At 38.6% G+C, this 24,756-nt stretch overlaps 1 pseudogene; it reads left to right on the top strand.

Moving 5' to 3' along the window:
- The first annotated feature begins 2,425 nt into the window (after nt 1–2,425).
- LOC132301831 (small nucleolar RNA R71) lies at nt 2,426–2,524 on the top strand (annotated as a pseudogene).
- Nucleotides 2,525–24,756: the final 22,232 nt, after the last annotated feature.

Raw genomic sequence — 24,756 nt, 5'->3', positions numbered from 1 at the left:
GTTGGGGTTCAAGGCTTGGGTTAAGCCTTACTGTTTTTGGTTCATAATAGGCCATTCAGCATGTTTTCGAGCCATTTCGGTAGTTTGAAGGTTCATTTCGGTCGACCGATGGACTTTGGTAATTGTTTGAACTTCAAAAACATCATTTCCTGTAACCAAAAGTACTGTTCAAGCCTATTTCGGTCGACCGATGGGTTATTTCGGTCTACCGAAACATCCAGCCCCTTTGAACCATGATTTCAACTCTCAGCATGTCCATTTTGGTCGTCCAATGGGTCATTTTGGTCGACCGAAATGACCCATTTTACCCAACTTCTTCAGTTCAGTTTCAGCACTGATGTTCTGACTTCAAATGACATAACTTCTTCATTTTAAATCCAAATGGGGTGTTTCTGAAGCCTAAATTCATGGATTTTGAGTCAGCTATCCAATGGGACCAATACAATACTCAAATTCCAGTTAGAGTGGGAGTTATTCATGTTTTAGTGAAGTAGTGTCAGTTTTTACTTCGACCGGGATAGGGTATTTTGTGGGATTCTTGTCCAATGTTCTTAGAAACTCTTGGAAAGTCATTAAATGATTAATTTAGGTTTTTTTTCACCTTGTTTGACTTGTTTAGAGTCAAGTTTCTCTTTTTGGTTGTGAGTTGACCACTTTACCCTTGGTTCATGGTTTTTGTCCGTTTCGACCTTTGTTTCCGTTTTTGTTCGCCTTGAACTCCGTGACTTCTTGGAAGGTCACATTGGTGTCTTAGAGATGTTCTATATCTCTATAAACTTTGGTTCTATCTTTTGCTTCCGCATTTCTGATTCGTTATTTGGTCAACTTTCGGTTCATCACTAAGGAATCGGGTTGAAAAACTCGGGTCGCTACACCGAGTATGGAAGAAGATTAACACTTGCTCCTAAATCAAGGAGAGCCCAATTAATGATATGATCACCAATGATGCATGAAGGGGTTGGTGAACCGGGTCCTTAAACTTTGGAAGAGTGTTATGTTGCAGGATTTAGTTTACTTCCATGGTTAAGACCACTTTTCTAGGTGCTTGGCTTTTGTTCTTCCTCTTTTGGGTGCACAAGTCTTTCAAGAATTTCGCATAAGCTGGAATTTGCTGGATCTCATCTAAAAGTGGAAGATTAACTTTCACTTGCCTTAACACATCCATAATTTCATTTGTTTTGGCCTTTTGCTTGTCATTTGAAATGGATCCTTTTAAGGCATCCGAAAATGGAGCTCTTGGTTCAAAAACCTCTTCAGAATTTTTCTTTGAAGTCTCTTCAATACAAGAAGTTTTGAAATCATGTTGCAAATCTTTCTTTTCAAAATCACCTTTCAAATCATTTTTCAAGATATTTTCATTTGAAAAATCATGCATATGCAATGAAAGAGGAATAGGATGATAAACGGGACGGGTGTCGACTTGTGGTTGCACCGGTTCACTCTCTTCATTGGATATACCCACTTGGTTGTCCATAATCTTCCCGCTTCTCAAAGTAGTCACCGCATTGACATGCTCTATTGTGTGACCTTCCGATGAGGAATGAGTCTCCACAACACATTGTTGCTTTTGTGGGGCATTCAAAGGCATTTTTCCTTTCTCTTTTGCATTTAAAGTGCTAGCAATTTGCCTACTTGGGCTTCTAGCTTTGCAATGGATTGAGAGTTAGAATGAAGTAATTGTGTGTTTGCCTCTAGAGTGCCCAAAGCGGTCAAAACTTTCTCTTCAAAAGCGGGACTTCTAACATTTCCTTAGGAATATGATTGATTGGGAAAATGAGAATTCGAAAATTGGTTTCCTTGTGATTGGTATGATGATCTAAAAGCTTGGGAACCTTGGCCTTATAATGGAGGTGGAATGTACTTTCCTTGAAAACCACCTTGGGAAGGGTTTAAGCCTTCCCCTTGGCTTTTCCAAGAGAAGTTTTGGTGATTTCTCCAACTAGGATTATAGTGCTTGTCATAAAGATTGTTCCCTTGATTAACAAAAGTTGCATTTACTTGTTCATAATGCTCACTTTACACATGTCCAAGGAGACAATTGGAAGTAGAATGTAAAACACTTGAACAAGTCATACATGTCTCATTAGATGCATGATGAGAATGATTACAGAAGGAAGATACTTAATTTGCCGAGTTTTAGTTGATCAAGAATTGATCAAACCTTTTAGATAATGATTTCATCTCAGCGGCAATTTCATTGGAGTGGTCGACTTGATGTAAGCCAACACTCTTCCTACCACTAGAATTTCTACCATTCTTCGAAGATAAAGTTCGATGCAAAGAATTTTCACTCATGCTCTCATAAAGACACCACACATCATCCTCATGCCTATCAATGTAACAGCCACCCATGGAAGCATCAACCATGCCCTTGTAATTATCCGATAAACTCTCAAACAAATATTAAACTAATTGCCATTTGGGCATGTCATGATGTGGACACTTCCTAAGCAATTCATTAAAGCGTTCCCATGCCTCATGGAACATTTCCCCATCCCTATGTGAAAATTTCCTAATTGAAGTTCTCATGGCATTGGTCTTAGAAACCGGATAGTACTTCTTCAAGAACTCTTGTTGCATTTCTGCCTAAGAAGTTATTGAAAAAGGCCTAAGATTGTTAAACCAATATTTTGCCTTGTCTTTGAGGGTGAATGGAAAAAGTTTAAGCCTTAAGACCTCTTCCGGCATGTCCGTATATTTCACGGTGGAACATACTTTAAGAAACTCATCCAAATACTTGTAAGGTTCTTCACTTGGAAGTCCATGATAGTTAGGAAGCATTTGAAGGGTTTGTGGTTTGATCTCATAGTGGTGTGCTCTAAATGGTGGCAATTGAATGCATGTGGGTGCATTGTATTCATTAGGTACATAGTGATCTTTTAAAGCAAGGGGAGGATTAGTAATTGGAGGTGCAACATGGGCACCTTAATTGCCTTGAATGATGGGAGGTGGTGGAGCATAGATTGGCCTTGGCATTCCCAATAGAACTTGGTTTTGTTGTTGTGGTGGATAAACGAATGGCCTCGGCATGCCTAATAGAACTTGCATGTTATCATGATGCACATTGGGGTGGAGCATGCCTTGTTGGTCTATATGACCAAGGTCCTCCACATGGTCCTCATTATGTCCTTCCATTGATGAAATGGATTGACTAGAACTTCCTCTTCCCCTAGGGTTTTGAACAGTGGATTCAAGATGAAAATTTAGAGGGACAAGAGTGGGTCTCAATGATCTATGACCATGCATGCACAATGCAACACAACAAGCAATAATGACAAACACTTCACCTTCACAACAAATCAACAATCAACAAACTTCCTCCACATACAATGTTCCTATACTCCCATGCTTTCAAAAATATGCAAAGAAAAGTAAATTGCCTCCACGCGGGCTCACGATTTATCTAAGAATTGAAATACAAGTATACACGAGGGCTGACGATTTAACTAAGGGTTGAGTAAGGAAAAGCTTACAAAGGTCCTTTAGCACTTCAACTCCAATTTTTGCTTTGCAAATTTTTAGATTTTTAGCTTTTTCTTTCTTTTGCTTAGCTCTTTTACTTGAATGCTCCTTTGCTTGCTTCCTAGCTCAATACTCCTAGTCAAACAAGAACAAACACAATGAGTAATTAAAAGAAAAATAAAAAGCAAAGTAAAGATACGATCAAAAGAGGACTAATTCCTAATTGATTCCACAAATATGATGTTGCCTTCAATCAATCCCCAGCAACGGCGCCAAAAACTTAGTGGGTTTATCGCACACCGACCCAAAGTTTGTGCACTAAAAGATAGTGGTGTAGAGCTACGATGAATGTGGCCAAGTTTTACATTTAGAAATTGCCACTACTACATTTCACTAAAAATATATCTAGGGCAAGTAGGTATCGTCCAAAGGGATTGGTGGGTCGTACTAGGTTAAGGAATCAAGATTAAGGTTAGTAGGTCGAGTGATCAAAATAGTGGTTGGTTGGTTGAATTATACTAGATGCAAATTAAACTAAAGTAAACAATAATGCAATAAAGAGAATAAAAGAGAGAGAGAGATCTTGGGGTTTAAAGATCACCACTAAGCATACTTTTCTACACCTTTAATGAATGATTAATGAGGGGAAGATATGTGTTGCAATATTTGTGTGTGTGTGTTTGGTTGTTTGAAATAGCATGGATAACCAATTAAGCATTTATTGTCTAACTAACATAATGAAAAGCACAATATATCAAACTAAGCCATTAATCCTTTCATTAAGCTCACAATCCAAACACATCACAAGGTTAGAGACAAATGCTACTTGCATTCAAAAGCATGGAACATCAAACAACAAGCATGGATTGTCCTCTCATTTAACAACTACACTACAACTAAGCTAATGACATGAAATTAACTAATTAAACTAAGGGAGATGCACAATCCATCAAGAAATGAGTATGAACCATCAAGTAAATCACAAGAGCATTCCATTAAACACTATGTCTTGACAATCTCTAGATCTATAGCATTAATATACATAAACATGCATCAATAACACAAGAAATAGAGACAAACACATGAACATCTATTCTAGAATACATAGACATATGGATAGAATGAAATGATCAATTGGAAGCATTAAACCATACAAATCATTGAATAAACAAGATCTATATATAAAAGTGTCAAAACATGTATCACAATACAAATCCCCTCAAAAATACATAAATCAAGATGTAGAAAGCATGCTTAGGGCTTCCTCTAGCCCCAAGAGGATGTCTAGCCACTCATGGATGATGTCGTATAACCCTCAAGGGCAAACTCCATAGAAGAAATCTACTCCTTGGTTGATAAAAAGCCTCCAATGGTGTCTCTAGCCTCCTCTTCTCCTTTGCTTCCTCACTAAGAATTCTCTAAAAATCCCCTTCTATGGTTGTGTGTGAATCCCCCCTCAAAAGTTGCCCAAATCCTCATTTTTGGTAGGTTAGGTGACACCCAAAAATGATCTGGCATGTACTCCAATATTCTCCCAATGATTGGATAGAGGACAACTTTTTATGAGTTGGCAATTTAACTTTTTCGCACTGGAGGAAGTTCAATCAATCGAACCTTGACCTTGGATCGATCGAACATGGCTGAGATCTATTGAACTGAAGCTGAATCGATCCTCTATGGCTGCGCCTTTTTGGATAAAAACAAATCTGAGATATTTTGAAGATATTTTTGGGAAAAGGACAAAAGCGGTTAGCAAGGTGGTACAGCTGGATAAGATCAATCATTTGGATAAGGACAAGATAGTTCGATTGATCAGAGAACGAAGTTGGATCGATCGAACTTTGAGATCTTTGAATAAGGACAAACATGGCTCAAATCCATCTTGAAGTGCTGAGATCGATGAAAGTTGGATCGATAGAACTTTTCTTGAGATCGATCGAAGTTGCTGAAATTCCACCTTTTGCTTCCTTTTGTTGTACTTTGCTCCTTTCTTTGATTCATCCTAGAATTGCTTTATTTCTGCTCTTATTTGGCTGAGTTAACTTATTTTAGGGATAAGTACCTGAACATGGAAATAATACGAAATTAATCTAAAGCAGGAAAATAAGATAGATAAAGGTCCTAGAACGCCTAAGCTTAAGGGGTTTAAATGCACACTTTTCAGCGCTCATCACACCCCCAAACTTAAATATTGCTAGTCCCTAGCAATGAACTCTAAAGTAAAGGAATGAAATGAACAACTATACAGCTATGAACCAGAAAGTAATGAATGGATAACGCTACTTTCGTAGGGAACACGATTGCATTTAGCATATGCAACAAGCCTTTTAAACCCCTAGGTTACCCCTAGTGGACGAATGAAGTCTCGTGAGGGTTTCCAGAAATGATACCCACAAACATTAAGCTCATTCTTTCAAAAGAGGTACCAATATTGCAAGCAAGCATTGGGAGAAAACTACCTCAAGTATGCAATTTTTCAACCCTTTCCAAGCAATCTCCCAAAATTTTAACATCAAGCAAACAAGTATGGTCCTCCACAAATCAAGAAAATGATCATGAAAATCAAAACAACTATAGAATCCTTTTTGAGTGGACCGGCATCAAATATGTTGCTATCTTAGCCAACTAAAGAATTAATCGCATCCTTACCCTCAAAATAGCACACAAATCTAGTACCGATCATCAAGATAAAAAGTGAACATTTTATTAAAGCATTATTGTTCTAGGTGCTTATTCTTTTCACTCAATTTTTTTTTTTTTTAGGATCAAAGATAGAAGCATAGTGGAATGTGTTGATTTATTAAGCTTTCTAGCGATCCATGAGGTCGACCGTTAAGTCAATGACTCCCAAACTAGACGGCTTTAAGGCATTAGGTGTTTAAACACCCCTAAGGACTTACAAGCTCAAATCAACGAAGCTACAAATCAAAACAACCTCCATCTAATCATTTCCCACTTCTCACCTTTTGGGAGAAGTCCTCACTTTTTTTATTGCTTTTGCAACTATTTTTTTTTTTTTTTCTTTTAAAAAAAAACAAGTTCAATTATTAACCTAGAGTTTGGGCCATCCACCTTTCGGCGCGAGAAGTTCAGTGCTGAGGCTAGAATCCTGGCTACTTAGTGAAAAAAGGGTTGTTATCCACCTTTATTAAGAATGAAAGCTTTCAATGTACTACTAGCCCAATTGGGATATAACCAATTCAATAATCAACATAGCATGTACCCCACAAATGAATGCTAGCGTGCGCCTGGGCTAGTGTACAATACTAGAGTGAATCTCAAAACAATCACAAAATCAGGACGATGTGGACCACAAGTGCAAGCAAGATATCAATCTTTCAAAAAATTTACCCCTAAATGGCATCCACAAGGCATACAAGGAGTATTGGACTCTCAAGTCAAGTTATTTTTAAATTTTAAGCAATATAGTCCTCAAAAGATCAAAATCATAGCTAATCATGAACCAATCATAAAAAATCTCTTAAATACACAAGTCATTCTCAAAATTTTGAATTTAAAAACAAACACTGCAAAGCACTCTTTTCCCCAAACTGAAATGGCACAATGTCCTCAATGTGCAAAGAAAACTAAAGGAAAGAGTATACTAGTGTAATTATAGCAATGATTTGCCGGAACAGAAGTATTCGAAGTAAGTGGCATAGCCCCCCCAAACTTGGGATTAACTATGATCCTGAAATTTTGGCACTTTGATAAAACTCATCAGATAACAAAATGGATAATAACAATGCACAGTGGACATGCAAGTGTAAATGGTATAGCAGCAGAAAATAGAGAAAGGTATAAGGGTGGTTCTGAAAATTTTAGGCAGTACTCTCTCTCATTGAAGTCACTGGGATGCACCTGATGGAGTCAAACAGATAGATATAAGAATATGAATATAAGACATCCATAAAAAAAGTATATATAAACCAAAAATAAAGTACAGTACATCCAGTATCAAAGCCGACAAATACGGCTGCAAAAATAATATAACAGTATAAAAAATATGCAAATATCACAGATATATAAGAGGAATAAGAAGAATGGAAAGATCAAGTAGAGGAGGTAGGACGGGCAGGTCGCGCTCCGCGGATGTCTCTAGATAGATCTCTGAATGCGGTCTTGACATCCGTGCGGATGGAAGCAATGTCAGCTCTAATGGAGACAGTCGCTGCGCGGATAGATACTATGGTGTCCTCCAGAGTCTGAAGTCACTCTCCGAAGTTGGGTATATGAGCAGGACACTCAGGTGTGGCTGGATCGAGAGAATGACTATCCTGAGCCTGCTCCTCATCGTGAACGGGTGACCCAACTAGAGAGTGCTGCTCTAGGTCCTTTGCAGGCTACTTCAAATCAATATCCATGTGTACGGCAGCTGAATCGACTGCAACGTTGTCCGCTACTACTGCCATCTCTTCTGCCTCTAGATCCTCAGCTGCCTCGGCAGCATCTTCCCGGAGACTCTTGATAAGAGCGTTGTAGCTCTTATCCCAGTCTTTCTTCTTGAATGAACAGGCCCCAGACTCAATCTTCTCCTGTGGCTGGAAGGGATAGCGTTGATCACGTAGAATTTGTGTGATGAGATAGCCAAATGGGAGATACTTAGCCCTTTTAGGCTTGGCCTTGCTGATGTGGTCAAAATACATCTCCATCATGATGCTCCAGATGAGCGCATGAATGGACAGCCAACACCCTGTGTAGAATGCATATAGAGCTGTTAGGTAGTCGTCGTGCCTCTATGTCTTATGGCCTGCCATGAAGATGTTACGGAACAAGACAGGGTCAAAAAACCACAGGTCATCTGGAAGATAGGTGAGGGTGGCGAATATCTCACCACCGGCATAGTGACCTATGAGTAAATTGGCCATGTTTGCATATGTGGGTCCGTAGAAAGTGGGATATGTGTCCTATAGCTCTGGAGGGCAGACATGTGGACAGTGGTAAGATCTGGATAATGTATCCACTGTAATAGAGATCAAATAACCATCAATGGTGGTCCTCAGCTCTGCCGTGTTATGCGGGACAGGCCAGAGGTTTTGGAAGAACGTCCGTACTAGCCTCGGGTACACCAGGTATGTGACAGGAGCAAGAATGGTTGCAAGGCCCCTCCGTAATATATCATCATATGCTGATCGGGTAAGTATCGATCTGGAAAAGAAGTCTGTATCCAAGACTGACTCGTGCGCCACTGAAAGACGTAAGTATCTATGTAATGGTTGGTCTAGCTCCTGAACTGGCTGAGCTAGCAGAGGTGAAGGAGATGGTGAATATACAACCTTAGCCTGAGCCTGTGAAGTAGATGCCTCAATAGTAGAGTGCAATTTGCTGTCAGATAAGGGAGACTGAGGTGGAGTGGGCTCGGCTGGCTGGTCCTCCTGAATGGGGTCCTGGGCATGAGATGGACCTGTCTTGTCATCCAAACTCTACCTGTCCCTGCGGTGATAGTGTCTGCGAGCTATAGTCTTGACCCTAGCCATGGCCTGCAAAATGAAAAAGAAAACTTGCAAGGGAAGTTAATGCCGATATAAAGAATTAAAGCACAATTCATAGAATCATGTATCTCGAATAAGATAGACAAAACAGATAAAGAACATGGATATATGCAAGTGACAAGGAATAAGTGTCATGATGTAAAGCATGCTAGACAGGATAAGTATGAAATGCATCCAATATGGAAAACACAGGCATTGGGCATGTATAAGATAGCATGAAACACAATATATAATGGATGAAGTGTGTGTTGCAAATCTGCAAAGTTTGATCGATCACAAAAGCTGTGAGATCAATCTTACTTGGATCGATCTTAAAAATGAGAAATCGAAAAAAGTTCGACCGACCTTAAAAAATGAGTGGGATCGATCTCACTCAGATCGATCGGAGAAATATGTTCGATCGATCGAATTCTGTAACAGAAAACAAAAAGTCACAGATCTATGACGTGGATGGCACGGGGCCTTCACGAACATGGTCGTGGGTCCATCAACACAACAAACATCAACCTAGTCACTGGATTCGGCCCATAACTCCGAAAATCAAATCAAAGCAAGAACAATGCAAAAACATTTATACATATATATACACATATATACACAGAGGTCAAAGCTTCATCAATGGAGATAGGCATCATGAAAACAACCTAGATCTAATAGTTAAAGCATGTGTTCATGAAATCGAAGCTTGAATCAAAGAGGTGAAGTCTCGGATCTTACCGGAATTGAGAGAGTAGGTGAGATGAAGATGAAGTCCTAGATCCAAGAAGAGAGAGAGAGATTCGATGCTTGGGTTGCTCGTCGGAGTCTCGCTGGAGATGGAGAAGAGTTGGGATGCAGCAGCGAAGGGGGAATGAGGGTTTGAGATCGATTCTTGTGGAATCGATCGAATGACCCTACATCAATTTTTGAAAACATTCCCTTGCCAGTTCGATCGATCGAACTGAATCCTCAGATCGATCGAACTGACATCGATCTCTCCTCCTAAGTGACAAAGTATTTTTGGGATTTTTGAAAAATAAAAAGTAAAAATATTTTTAGAATTTTTTTTTTTAGGAAAATAAAAATGACAATAAAAATAATAAAATATTTTTTTGGAATTTTTGAAATTAAGAATTTAAAACAAAGTCAAAATTGAAAAACAAAGAACAAAGATCGATCTCTCCTAGATCGATCTTCGGATACCTTCGATCGATCGAGAATGTATAGAATTGAAGAAATGTTCGATCGATGAGACAGAGAGGCTTTTGGATGCAGGTTCAAAATTTTTTCTAAGTGTTGGAACTGTAGATTGATCCAAGATAAAGTTGGATCGATCGAAGAACTAAAGATCGATTTTGGAACAAGTTCGAACGATGGGATAGAGAGTTGAACTATGCAGGTTTTGTTCAAACCATTGGACAAAGAGTGATTTGGATGCAGGTGGGAAGTTCGATCGATCGAACTCATTTTGAGATCGATCGAACTCATTTTGAGATCGAACGAACTTATGCAAAATGCTTAATTTTAACTTGAAACTGCATGCAATCCTAATCACAGTTCCTAGCAATGCATATGAACCCAAAGCCAATATCTAAACTTCACAAGAAATGAAATTAAAGATAGAAATGAGGGAGGAATAGGGTTTTGACACCCTACGAAATGTCTTACTAGCCTTTAACGTCGCTAGCATGACGTTAGGCTCTTTTAGCCTGGATCAAACATCTTATAATGTATCCCCTCCTTGATGGGGTGATAAGTACTTTGAACTCCACCCAACAAATGGTTCCCTAGAGAACTTGTTGGAATAAGCTCAAAAGACGTTTTCGGTCCTTGATCAAAACAATCTTTAGGCTTCCACGCCCTTTCAAAACAAGACTTTGAAACAATTTTCTTAGAATGCAGGGTTGAAAATGAACCTTTTGAAACTTTGGTTTCACTCAAAACTCTATTCCTTCACATTTAAAGTCATGATATTTTTCTACAACATTAACCTCTTCATACTTATCAAATGAGTTGGGCGTTGGGTTAAAAATATTCAACTTTACCTTCATGTGGCCAAATGAGATCTTCATTATCCCCATCTTACAATTAATGTTGGTATTCGCGGTTGCCAAGAAAGGAAGGCCAAGGATAACGGGAATTTGGCTCTTAGGATTTGGAACCGGTTCCGTTTCAATGACAACGAAATCAACGAGAAAGAAGAATTTATCAATTTTAATCAAGACATCCTCAATGATACCCATAGGCTTTTTGATTGATCGGTCGGCAAGTTGTAAAACCACCAACGTCGGTTTCAAGTCTCCTAAGCCTAATTTGACATACACCGAGTGTAATGACCCGGATTTTCATGGATAATTTTTTTCCATTGTCTTTCCTTTCTGAGTTCAGTTTCTTGTTACTTAGTGTCATCTCGAGTGCTCTGGAATGATTTCCAAGACTCTTTTCTTCGGATTGACAACTTCCTTTGAGGATCGAGTCAATTTCGTACTTTCACTTTTTCGACACTATTCGCATTTCGTTTTTTTTTCTTTTTTTTTTTTTTTCCCTATTTTGTCTTTCCCCGTCTGTCACTTTGTTGGCATAACCACACTTCTTGTGTTCGGAGTTGGTTTCTGACTTCACGTATCTCCATTCTAAGTGGTTTCTATGAAATACGTATCTTTACTTTTGTAATAAAGTACTCTGGTTGCTCCCGGTGTCCATAGGGGTACGGATGCACAGTTCTTTCAAATCTTTTTCTTTTCTTGGGGTGTTTCTCTTATTTTAGGGGTTTCTAAGAAAATTTCTTTTTGGAAGATAATTTTATTTTGGAGTAGTTTCGCAGTTTTCACTTTTTGGAGGGGCTATTATGCAATTAATGAAAGTTATTGCTCAATGTCTTGTTTTGAGCCTGGATCCTCGTACAAGATTCATTTTCACTTTTCATCAAGTCGTGTACTCTTAGAATTTCCTTGTGGTTGTTTTCTCCAGTTTCAAGGTTTCTGGCCCTAATTAGCGCCAAACTTGTTTGGGGTATAACTTTCGGCTCGGGACTTGGTTTTTGAACCCGTTTCTTCCGTTATTCTTATTTTCTCATTTTGAACCTTTTTCATTCACAGAGTTTTACCGTTTGAGAGCGTCTGCATGAATTTGACTTTTCTGGACTCGGCGGGGCCCGTTCGGGGCACATTTAGGGTTTTTCTATAAATAGGAGTACTTAAGAGATAATATCAGATTTTTCTCTCTCTCTTCTCTCTCTTGGCCGGATCTCATGGCAGCCATGGCTTCCATGCTTCTCTCTTCTTTTCCGGTCACTTCCCTTGGTTGAAAAGGTGTTGTACCTTTATGTTTATTATTCCCCTCGACGTGCTCTTCTTTCCCCCTTATTAGAACTCAGTTTTGGCCATTTCTTGAGTTCGAGTTTGGACTCAAGTTTTGAATTTAATGGGGCTTCCTTGGGGGTTATGTTCACGGTGTTGTCCCCGACAAAACCTAGAAGTTTTGTCGGATTCAGAGCACATTCATTTTGGTGGGGATTTGAGATTTCATCTCAAATGGAGGTAGGGGATGTTTTAGGATTTTATATGTGTTGTATTATGTGTTTCCTATGATTATACAACTATATGTATGCCTTGTATCAAATCTAGAAAATTAAAATATTTAATTCTTTGTATAAGATTTAATTTTCATAATGATGTGTAACTTGGATTTGAATTGTGACATGCCAGAAAATATTGTTTTAATATATTGATTAACATATATTAAATTGTGATTAATTAAATAAGGATTGCACTTTTTAATTAATATTTATCTTTTGTGAAAGATTAAAGTTCATGGTCGTACCTTGCATGAATTCAACTTCTGTTATGCTTTTAAATCATGTTTTAATATGTTTTTTAACATACTTTAATTTGAGAGCATTTGGTTGAGTATGAAAATCTAGAGGGTTTAATTATTTTTATTTAATTAAACTATATCGTATTATTCCATGGATTTAATCATGTTTTAGAAGTTGCTTCTATTTTAAAATCATGGATTTAGACTTGTGGTGTATTCACTTGATTATGTTTTAAGCATTGAAAAACATTATTGTTAAATTTATATTTATGATAACATGTTTCTAATATGAATATATTGTTGACTTGTGATTTCATAGCATTATGAATATGAAATGCTTATTATGCACTATTGGGAGTTAAATTGCTAACTTGTTACTATATAGTAGTAATATGTATAAGTTGTGAACTTATTTGGCTTATTTTGGAATCTTGGGACATTGTTGAGTTGAGATGGCTAGGGTTTGGCTCTAGTATGCGGACGTGAGACCTCTAAGTCATTGAGATAGTGCGCACTTAGGGTGGTCTTCCCTGCGGGTTAGTGCCCGGAATAACCATAGAGGTCTCGGCAGAATTCCGAGCTTGATGTCCAAGTCTTGCACTATTTGTTTTCGCTTTCAATTCCAAGTTACCAATCATGTTTATATTGTGACTTGTGGTTTTCGCTATTGGCGATTTTGATGTTGTTAAGTACATCTATATTTTATGATTTTAGTGAATCATTTTGATGTTGTTAAGTACATCTATGTTTTTGATATTAATGAATCATTTTGATGTTGTTAAGTACATCTATGTTTTATGATTTTAGTGAATCATTGTGAACTTTGATGTTGTTAAGTATATTATGCCTTATATGTTCAAATGTGGTTTAGGAATGATCCTATAGATTCATTTGGAACATAGACGTTAGGTGGCATGACCCACTTTGGTTATTCTAGCATTTTAGATTTCAAGTTGATAACCTTGAGAATCTACATTTTGTTGCTTTGTGTAAGCATGCTCCTATGTTGTTGGAATTGCATGAATGTTGTGATTTATGCTAGAAATGATCTAGGGTAGCTTAGGATGCTCCCAGAGTCTCATCTTGACATAGACGTTAGGTGGCATGAGCCCTTTAGCATGTTTCATCTTAAGGTGATGAAATTGTAAAACTTTAGGTCGATGCATGCTCATTTCCTATGAGTAGCTTTATGTTGCTCACCCCTACGTTACTGGGGTATATTTCAGGTGCAGGATTCAAGATATGGAGATTGACATTTATCTTTGATGGTTTGGAGATTTGAAGTTCCTTTAGAAGCATTCTTGTTCACATGCAAATGTTAGCATGTTTAAGTCTTACTTTTGACGTTGTAACACTTAGTTAGGTTCAACATGCTCTTTTTACCCTTTAATGCATAAAGTGTACTTAGATACACTAACTGGGATCTATTTGATATGTACGACATGAGGCTAAGGGCCATAGACTTTAAATTTTAAGTGTATGTACTTAAATTCCAAGTTTTGCCTTTGAAGTGTAAACCTTTCCAACCATGAGGTTTGGCATGTGAATTTGAGCGAATGACATGTAATGAGGCCATAGGCCATTGTAAGACATTTCAATTGGTAAAGTACACTTGCTAGCATGTTTATATAGCTTAAAATCATATTTTTGGACCATATTCATATTGGGGTTCAAGGCTTGGGTTAAGCCTTAATGTTTTTGGTTCATAACTGGCCATTTAGCATGTTTTCGAGCCATTTCGGTCATCCAAATCTCCATTTCGGTCGACCGATGGCCTTTGGTATTTGTTTGAACTTCAAAAACATCATTTCCAGTAGCCAAAAGTACTGTTCAAGCCTATTTCGGTCGATCGATGGGTTATTTCCGTCTACCAAAACAACCAACCCCTTTTAACCATGATTTCAGTTCTTAGTATGTCCGTTTTGGTCATCCAATGGGTCATTTCGGTCGACCGAAATGACCCCTTTTACCCAACTTCTTCAGTTTAGTTTCATCACTGATGTTCTGACTTCAAATAACCATAACTTCTTCATTTTAAATCCAAATGGGGTGTTTCTTGAGTCTAAATTCATGGATTTTGAGTCCTCTTTCCATTGGTATGAATACCATTCTTATATTCTAATCACAGTGGGAGTTATTCATGTTTTAGTGAAGTAGTGTCAGTTTTTACTTCGACCGGGATAGGGCATTTTGTGGGATTCTTGTCCAATGCTCTTAGAACCTCTTGGAAAGTCATCAAATGATTAAGTTAGGTTTTTTTCACCTTGTTTGACTTGTTTAGAGTTAAGTTTCTCTTTTTGGTTATGAGTTGACCACTTTGCCCTTGGTTCATGGTTTTTGTCCGTTTTAACCTTTGTTTCCGTTTTCGTTCGCCATGAACGCCGTGACTTCTTGGAAGGTCACATTGGTGTCTTGGAGATGGTCTATATCTCTATAGACTTTGGTTCTATCTTTTGCTTCCGCATTTCGGACTCGTTATCGGGTCAACTTTCGGTTCATCACTAATGAACCGAGTTGAAAAACTCGGGTCACTACACCAAGTATGGAAGAAGATTAACACTTGCTCCTAAATCAAGGAGAGCCCAATTAATGATATGATCACCAATGATGCATGAAGTGGTAGGTGAACCGGGGTCCTTAAACTTTAGAAGAGTGTTATGTTGCAAAATTAAGCTTACTTCCTCGGTTAAGACCTCTTTTCTAGGTGCTTGCCTTTTGTTCTTTCTCTTTTGGGTGCACAAGTCTTTCAAGAATTTCGCATAAGCCAGAATTTGCTTGATCGCATCTAAAAGTAGAAGATTAACTTTCACTTGCCTAAACACATCCATAATTTCATTTGTTTTGGCCTTTTGCTTGTCATTTGAAATGGATCATTTTAAGGCATCCGAAAATGGAGCTCTTGGTTTAGAAACCTTTTCAGAATTTTTCTTTGAAGTCTCTTCAACACAAGAAGTTTTGAAATCATGTTGCAAATCTTTCTTTTCAAAATCACCTTTCAAATCACTTTTCAAGATATTCTCATTTGAAAAATCATGCATATGCAATGAAGGAGGAATATGTTACTTTAGTTCAAGGCCCTTGGATTACTTTGGGGGATTGGAATGCAATTACGTCTCATAGGGATAAAAAAAAAGTGGTAGTAGAGTGCCTCAGAGATTGCTGGATAAGTTTAACATGTGTTTGCAGAATGCAAATTTATCAAAACTAATCCCTACAAATCGGGATTGGTCATGGTGTAATAGGCAAAGGGTGAGAAGGATAATTCATATGAAGTTGGAAAGGGTTTTTCTTAATGATGTTTGGTTGGATAAATTCCCTAGAATAAAGTTCTCTTACTCAATGGCAAAGACTTCAGATCATTATAGTGTGCTGGTGTGATAAGAAGAAGGTTTTGCCTTTGATCCAATAAGCTTGGGATATTGGGGTTGAGGGTTATCCAATGCATAGATTACTGTCTAAACTTAGGAATGTGAAAAAGGCTGTCAACGAGTGGAATAAAAATGTGTTTGGGAATGTAAGTGAGAAGATCATTATGACTACTTTGAATCTAGAATCAATTCAGCAGGGTCTATTAAGTACTCCAACTGATGTCTTACTTGATGAGGAAACTAAAGCTAGAGAAGAGTATGAGGCTGCAATGGCTGATCAAGAAATTTTATTGTCTCAGAAATCTAGGTTGTTTTGGCTGCAGGATAGTGATAGGTGTTTAGCTTATTTTTATTAAAAAACTCAAATAACACAGAAACTTCAATGCTATTACAAAAATGAAAAATGAGGAAGGGGTTAAATCAGTTGATCCTAAAGTGATATGGTTAGTTTGTTGATTATTACCAGAAATTGTTCTCTAAGAGTCCATCAGAGGTGGTTTGTGATTTTAATCCTAGGAATACTCTGGAGGTTTGTGATCAGCAAATGTTAGATGGTTTGGTTACCTATGAAGAAATTAAAGGAGTTGTGATTAGCTTTAATCCTAATAAGGCTCTAGGCCTGACGGCTTCCCAGCTAGATTTTATCAAACTTTTTGGAATATAATTAATAAAGAGGTGGTGGCTGTAGTTTAACATTTTTTTTAACATTTTTGGAATATATTGGGGTTAGTTGCTCCTTTATCACTTTGATACCAAAGGTATGTGATAAGCGCTGAATATTGCATATTCAAGCGCCTTTAGCTGCATTAGTTAAATCCATTATTTGATTATTCTTTATAAATTATCTTTATTTGCACATTTTTATATATTTTTAGGTTCATTGGCCAAAAAGGAGCAAAAATGATGTTTTATTCAATCTTTGAATAGCAATGTGCTCAAGGCTAAGTTCTGGCAACAGTGGAATCTGACTTTGCTCACCATTTTTGACCAATCAAACTTGAGAACTAGACTTCCATTAAAACATAACATATTTAGAGCTTTGAATTAAATTTTCAAATCTTTAAACGGTTCATCATTTGGAATTCAGAGCAGAAAGTTATGGCTATTCTACCAAAGTAGTGCAAAGCAGGTCAAGAGGAAGGAGTATACTGGTCTAACTTCGAGCGCTCGAAGTACTTAGTTTGAGCGCTCGAACTATGGGCAGACTACTCTCCGGGAACCATCACTTCAGCCCACTTGCACCTTGTTTCCCTCATCTATGATTTCCATCTTTATGGGTTGGTTGGAGATGTCTTTTGGTGGGGTTTTAAGCCTTGTTTGGTGGAGAGGAATGTCTACAAAAGGAAGAGGACCACATATAACATCATAGATCATCTTTGCAAGATTTGTGGAAGGAGAAAGAGGAGGAAAAAGATAGAGTTCTTGAAGCCAAGGAAAGGGAACTCGAAGATGGAGGTTGCAACCAAGCTTCTTCCATTTTCTAAAGCTTCCATGGGTAACTAAACCTCCATCTAGGGAGGTGATGAGGCCCCTCCCTTGTAAGCATGTTCTAATTTAGGCTATATTTTGGGGATTACAATGTATATTCTTTGGTCTTTTCATGGTCTAGAGCAATTTGCCTTTTGTAATGGATCTTCATGTATTTAAATGATTAATGTTGAGTCAATTATCTATCTTTGATGGTTTATTCTTTTAATCATGTTGCTTGCACTCTCATGGTGACAATGGTAGTGAGATCATGGAATCGTTTTAATGGCATGGAGTTGGAGGACTTTGATAGATCATTGCTTAGGTGAAACCTTTGATGATTTATGCTTATTTCTTACCTTCATGTGCTTCATCATTTTATCTAGGGCTTGATAGTCTTTCATTCAATTAAATGTGGTTAAGCTACACCTTAGTTAGGTAGTCTAAACATGTTAACCTTTGATGGATCATGCTTGCTTCAGATTTAATGAACTTCTTGAGGATATTATAGCAAACAAGTGTTGCTATGTATCATGACCATAGTATATATTGTTTTTCCCCCAATTTAGCTCTAACCTAGCATGTGTATAGGGATGGAGCCGGATTCACTTCCCTAGTCCTCTTTACTTGTATTTCATCTACTTTAAATTCTTGCAAGCTTTTAATTTATGCACCTTAATTTCATAGCTTAAGTGACAACCAAAAAATCCTTTATGAACACCCTGTATCATTCTAAAAAGACTCTAGACACTTAGGTTGCCATAGATTAGCGCAGTCCTAGTGGTTTGACTTACCCGACCAATAGCCCTATTTTACAATGATTTGTGCTATTGTGAAGGTTGATTTATAATTGTAATCTACTTAACTGATCAATTTTTGGCGCCGTTGCCGGGGACTGCAAACGGTTTAGCAACCGAAGTTCTAGGGTTAACTTTAGTTTGATTGTTAATATTATGATTTGTGAATATTTCTTGTGTGGTTTTGACAATTCTGTTGTTGTAAGTTGTGTGAGATTCTAGGAACTCGGGGCTCACTGAGGGAACGCTAGCAAATTTGTAAGTCTAGGGGACTCCAGGTAAGCTCCTTGACCTTCTAGTTTCGAATTTGTAATATATTGTGCATGTGTTAACCTTAGTGATAATTTAGTTTTAAAGCCCTGGTTGAGGCTATTATCTTATTTAAATTTCGTGTACAAGCATCGGTCCTTGTTGTGGCCATTTAAATTCTGTCTTGATAATTAAGGAGAATGGGAACATCGTATGTGGAGTTGTGAATGATGAATAATAGCATTGATAGCATTATGTATTGTTGATGTTTGGCCGTAGATTGCTCTTCCTACCAACTCTTGACTCGCCAGTTGACATAAATTCACTCGAAAGAACTCTTAGACAAAACCTTAGGGAATCTTCTAGCGTAAGAGAGCTTGAAACTGAATTTAACACAATGGCTGAAAATATATGAGATGTTAGAAATGAGGGAATTAGGGCCGAAATTCCAAATGAAGAGCCAATGACTCTCAGGGACCATTTCATTCCTACTACATATGCTTCACCTTCATGCATAGTGATGCCAAACATTGATGCGGCTCAATATGAGATCAAATCAAGTACCATTCAAATGCTTCCATCTTTCCATGGCCTTGATAATGAAGATCCGTATAAGCATCTTGATGAATTCCTTGAAATCTGTTCGACCATCCGGTTAAGAGGTTTTCCTGAGAATGCACTCCATTTGCATGTTTTCCCATTTTCTTTGAAAGATAGGGCAAAGTATTGGTTAAACTCACTCACTCCAAATTCCATCACTTCTTGGGCTCAATTACAGCAAGAATTCCTTAAGAAGTATTATCCGGTGAGTAAAACCAACCAAATGAGGCATTCCATTCTTAGCTTTTCTCAAACAGATGGAGAACAACTCTACGAGACTTGGGAAAGGCTACAAGACCTTCTTAGAAAATGTCCGCATCATTTGATTCCAAAATGGCAATTAGTGCAAGCTTTCTATGCTGGCTTAACTGAACCCCATAGATTCATGGTTGACTCTTCTTGTGGTAGGATGTTCATGTCCAAGAATGCAGATAAGGCTTGGACCCTACTAGAGAATTTAAGCGGAAATTCACTTCAACATAATTCTCGTAGGGCTCCGACCTCAAGCAATGCAAAGAACACCAACCCGTGTCAACCAAAATCAATAAGGGAGGAATCATCCCAAGTGGATGCCATAGCTCATAAATTCTATCAATTGATGGCACCACATCTCTCTCCTTCATCATCTCAAAATTCGGCAAGTTCGGTATGTTCATCATGTATTAGTCCATTCCATCTCACGGAAGATTGCCCCACACTGGAGCAATATTCCAATCCAAATGAAGAGCAAGCTAATGCAATGTTCTCAAGATTCGGGAATAATCCCTATTCCAATACCTACAATCTGGGATGGCGAGATCACTCTAATTTTTCATGGCGGCAACAAGCCCCACAAAATTCCCAATTCCAAAATCAAGGGCAACAAAATCAGCCCCCTCCTCAATTTCAAAATAGATAATTTCCATCTTCCTTAAGCTACCGTCCTCTGTATAATCCAAATGTCTCTAATCAACCTCCGGTGTACCCAACTGATGAAATTGTGGCTGCAAACAAGCAAATGATGGAGTCATTAAACAATCAAATCATGGAATCCAACAAGCAACTCTTGATATCTTTGCAGCCTACTCTTCAAATGGTTCACTCTCATACTCAATCCATAGCTAAGCTTGAAAATTAAGTGGGCCAAATAGCTAACTCTGTGAACCAATTGCTTCAAAAGAACAAGGGTAAGCTTCCCGCTCAACCATTTGAAAATCCTAGAGGGATGCATGCGATTGATGGAACCCCTCCATCGAGTGGGCTGAGTCATGAGCATGTTCAAGCAATCACCACCCTTAGGAGTGGTAGAGTGGTTGAAAACAAGGTTGATGGAGACAAAAATGGAAAAGAACCTCCTTTGAGAAATCCAAATTCAAGCTCTTCCAATCAAATTCCAAGCTCTTCTCGTCCAAATACCATTCACGGAAATCCCACACATGTTAACCCAAATGTGGAAACTACTTATGAGCCAAAAGCTTCATTTCCGCAACATCTTCAAAAGTCAACACATATTAGGAACAAGAATTGTAAAATTCAAGACATGTGGGAAGTTTTCAAGCAAGTGAAGATCAACTTGCCCCTCTTGGATGCTATCAAGCAAATCCCTCCCTATGCAAAATTTCTCAAAGACTTGGGCACTCAAAAGCGCACTTCTCAAAGTCATTTGCCAAAGAAAGTGAGGTTAACTGAAAATGTTAGTGCTATCATTCAGCACAACACTCCTCCAAAGTATAAGGATCCGGGTGCCCCCACAATCTCTTGTGTCATTGGTGACAACAAAATCGAGAGGGCCCTCCTTAACTTAGGAGCTAGTGTGAATTTAATTCCATACTCAGTTTACTTATAGCTTGGCCTAGGAGATTTGAAGCCGACTTCCGTGGTTTTGCAACTTGCCGATAGATCGGTCAAGCATCCACGAGGCATTCTTGAGGATGTTATCATCCAAGTGGACAAATTCTACTTCCCGGTAGACTTTGTGGTTCTTGACACAGAACCGGTCTACGATCCAAAAAAGCATATTCCAGTGATCCTTGGCAGGCCATTCTTAGCTACGGCTAATGCATTAATTAATTGCCGAACCGGGGTGATGGACATTGCTTTTAGAAACATGCAAGTCAAACTCCATATCTTTCATGCAACTCAACATCCTTCCAATGAGGATGATTGTTTTCTTGTTGATGTCATTGATGAAGTGGTCGAAGAATCTCTCCCCTTTATTCTAAGCAAGGACCCCCTTGAAATTTATATGTCTCATTTTGACTTTTTGAACTTTGATATTGACCAATCCACCCAATAAGTTAATTCTCTGCTTGATGTCGACACTGTCATGGATATTCCCCCTTGGAAAATTCCAGGAGAGCCGCTTCCTCAGCTTTCCACTACTCCTCCGGTTCCGTCTATGAAATTTCCACCACTACTTGAGCTTAAGCCGCTCCCGGCCCATCTCAAGTATGTATTCCTTGGTTCAAATCAAACTCTCCCGGTCATCATTGCATCGGATCTTCTAAAGGACCAAGAAACCAACCTTTTAGCGGTGCTACAAGAGCACAAAGAAGCTATTGGTTGGGCTATGGCTGACTTGAAGGGAATTGACCCCTCTATTTGTATGCACTGCATTCATATAGAGGATGACGCAAAGCCTACTAAAGAAATTCAGCGCCGGTTAAATCTTAACATGAAGGAAGTGGTAATGAAGGAAGTAATAAAATTGCTAGATGCGGGAATCATCTACCCCATCTCTGATAGCAAGTGGGTAAGCCCCACACAAGTTGTTCCCAAGAACCACCAAAGGGTGGCGTGTGTGTATTGATTACCGGAAGCTCAATTCGTCAACTAGGAAAGATCATTTTCCATTACCATTTATTGATCAAATCCTAGAAAGGCTAGTCGGCCAAAGTTACTATTATTTTCTTGACGGTTATTCCGGCTATAACCAAGTGGCAATCGCCCCTCAAGATCAAGAGAAAACAGCATTCACATGTCCCTTTGGAACTTTTGCATATCGACGCATGGCTTTTGGGCTATTCAATGCTCCTGCAACGTTTCAAAGGTGTATGATGTCCATATTTTCCGATATGGTTGAAAAATTCTTGGAAGTTTTCATGAGCGATTTTTCTGTCTTTGGCTCCTCCTTTGATTCTTGTCTCAACAATTTATCTCTTGTACTCCAAAGATGTAAGGAGACAAATCTAATTCTAAGCTGGGAGAAAAGCCATTTCATGGTCTAAAAAGGCATTGTTCTAGGACATGTCATCTCTAAACAGGGAATCGAGGTAGACAAGGCCAAAGTTGAGTTAATTTCTAATCTTCCTCCTCAGCATTCCGTCTGTCAAATCTGTTCTTTTCTTGGCCATACCGGATTCTATCGTCGCTTCATTAAAGACTTTAGCAAAGTCTCACGGCCCTTATGTAATCTCTTAGCCAAGGATGTTCCATTCGATTTTGATGAAGCTTGTATGGAAGCTTTCATTAAACTTTGCACTCTCCTCTCATCCGCCCCAATAATGAAACCGCCTAATTGGTCTCTTCCTTTTGAGATCATGTGTGGTGTATCCGACTATGCATTAGGCGCAGTTTTGGGCCAACGTGTGGACAAGCTCCCATACGTCATTTATTACGCTAGTCGAACTCTTTCTGATGCTCAATTAAATTACACGACTACTGAAAAAGAGTTGCTAGCTGTAGTTTATGCCTTAGACAAATTCCGCTCCTATCTTCTAGGTTCCAAGGTCATAGTTTTCTCGGATCATGCCGCCCTTCGGCATTTGCTATCAAAAAAGGAGACCAAACCCCGCTTGATTCGATGGATACTCTTACTTCAAGAGTTCGACATTAAAATCCAGGATAAAAAAAAGGCAGACAATGTTGTCGCCGATCATCTCTCTCGCTTACTCATTGAAAAATCTTCCGATTTCACTGTTGTCCGTGATTCTTTTCCGGATGAGCAACTCTTCCAGATTTCCCATGCAAATCTTCCATGGTTTGCGGATATTGTTAACTACCTTGCGGTAGGTAAAATTCCAACTCATTGGTCTAAACAAGAGAAGGACCGGTTCTTTTCTTAAGTTAAGCATTTCTTTTGGGAAGATCCGGAGCTATTCAAATTCTGCCCGGACCAAATCATCCGGCGATGTATTCCCGAAACTGAGACCACAAGCATCCTCAATTTCTCTTATACTCTTGCTTGTGGAGGCCATTTTAGTGCCAAAAAAACCGCTCACAAAGTTCTTCAAAGCAGATTCTATTGGCCCTCCTTGTTTCGAGATGCATACAATTTCTGTAAATCATGTGAAAGATGCCAAAGGCTCGGATCCATGTTTCAAAGAGACATGATGCCCCTCAATTCAATATTAATAATTAAAATTTTTGATATGTGGGGAATCGACTTCATGGGATTATTTCCACCTTCTTATGGCTACGAGTACATCCTTGTAGCGGTGGACTACGTTTCCAAATGGGTGGAAGCCGCGGCCACCAGAACCAGTGATCATAAAGTTGTGATCAAGTTCATTCAATCTAACATCTTTAGTCGTTTTAGTACGCCCCGAGCAATCATCAGCGATGGCGGATCACATTTCATAAATCGTTATCTTAAATCCGTCCTTTCTAAGTATTCCGTCATCCATAAGGTTGCTACACCTTACCATCCTCAAACGAGTGGTCAAGTAGAGGTTTCTAACCGGCAGATAAAGCACATTTTGGAAAAAATGGTTCGATCGGACTGCAAAGATTGGTCACTAAGACTAGACGATGCACTTTGGGCTTACCGGACGTCTTATAAGACACCCATTGGCATGTCGCCATATCGACTTATCTTTGGCAAAGCGTGTCATCTTCCAGTAGAATTAGAGCACCGTGCTTTTTGGGCTATAAAAAGGCTAAATTTTGATCTCAAACAGGCTGGCTTTAATTGTGCTTTGCAATTGAATGAACTTGAGGAAATCCGAAATGATGCATATGAAAATGCCAAAATCTATAAGGCAAAGACTAAAGCTTTTCATGACAAGCACATTGTTAGCAAGTCTTTCGCCCTGGGACAAAAGGTTTGGCTTTTCAATTCCCGCTTGAAACTCTTTCCCGGTAAACTTCGGTCAAGATGGGATGGTCCATACATCGTCACTACTATCTTCCCTCATGGAGCAATCGAACTCCAAGATCCGGCAAGAGGATCGCTCTTTAAAGTTAATGGCCAACGGCTTAAGCCTTGCATTGACGGCATAGTCCCAACCCAAAAAATTGAGAAAGTCCTCTTGACGGACCCAATTTATGAGGATTGATGCCTGCTCTAGCTTCGTCTAGCTATCGACTTTAAATTTAGCAAAGCAAGGGAAGAAATTCTTTCTATTTCCAGGCTTCTCTACATTTCCAATTGCCTGAGCCTTGAAATTTTTTGGGAAATGGTTAAGAAAAGCCAAAACTTTAACCTTATCTAGAACTATTTTAAATTGTGTTCTTGCAATTCAGGCTGGTTTTCTTAGACCTTCTCAACCTTTGTTTTCCTTCCCGGATGTTTCCATCTCTTTCCAGCAATTTCATCGGATCTTTGGA

The sequence above is a fragment of the Cornus florida genome, unplaced genomic scaffold (assembly GCF_030987335.1).
Source record: "Cornus florida cultivar Cherokee Brave unplaced genomic scaffold, ASM3098733v1 CherokeeBrave_3.0.0_Hap2_Chr03, whole genome shotgun sequence".
Classification (NCBI taxonomy): domain Eukaryota; kingdom Viridiplantae; phylum Streptophyta; class Magnoliopsida; order Cornales; family Cornaceae; genus Cornus; species Cornus florida.
The sequence above is the reverse complement of the archived record's forward strand: the minus strand, read 5'-3'. Positions and strand labels throughout refer to the sequence as shown.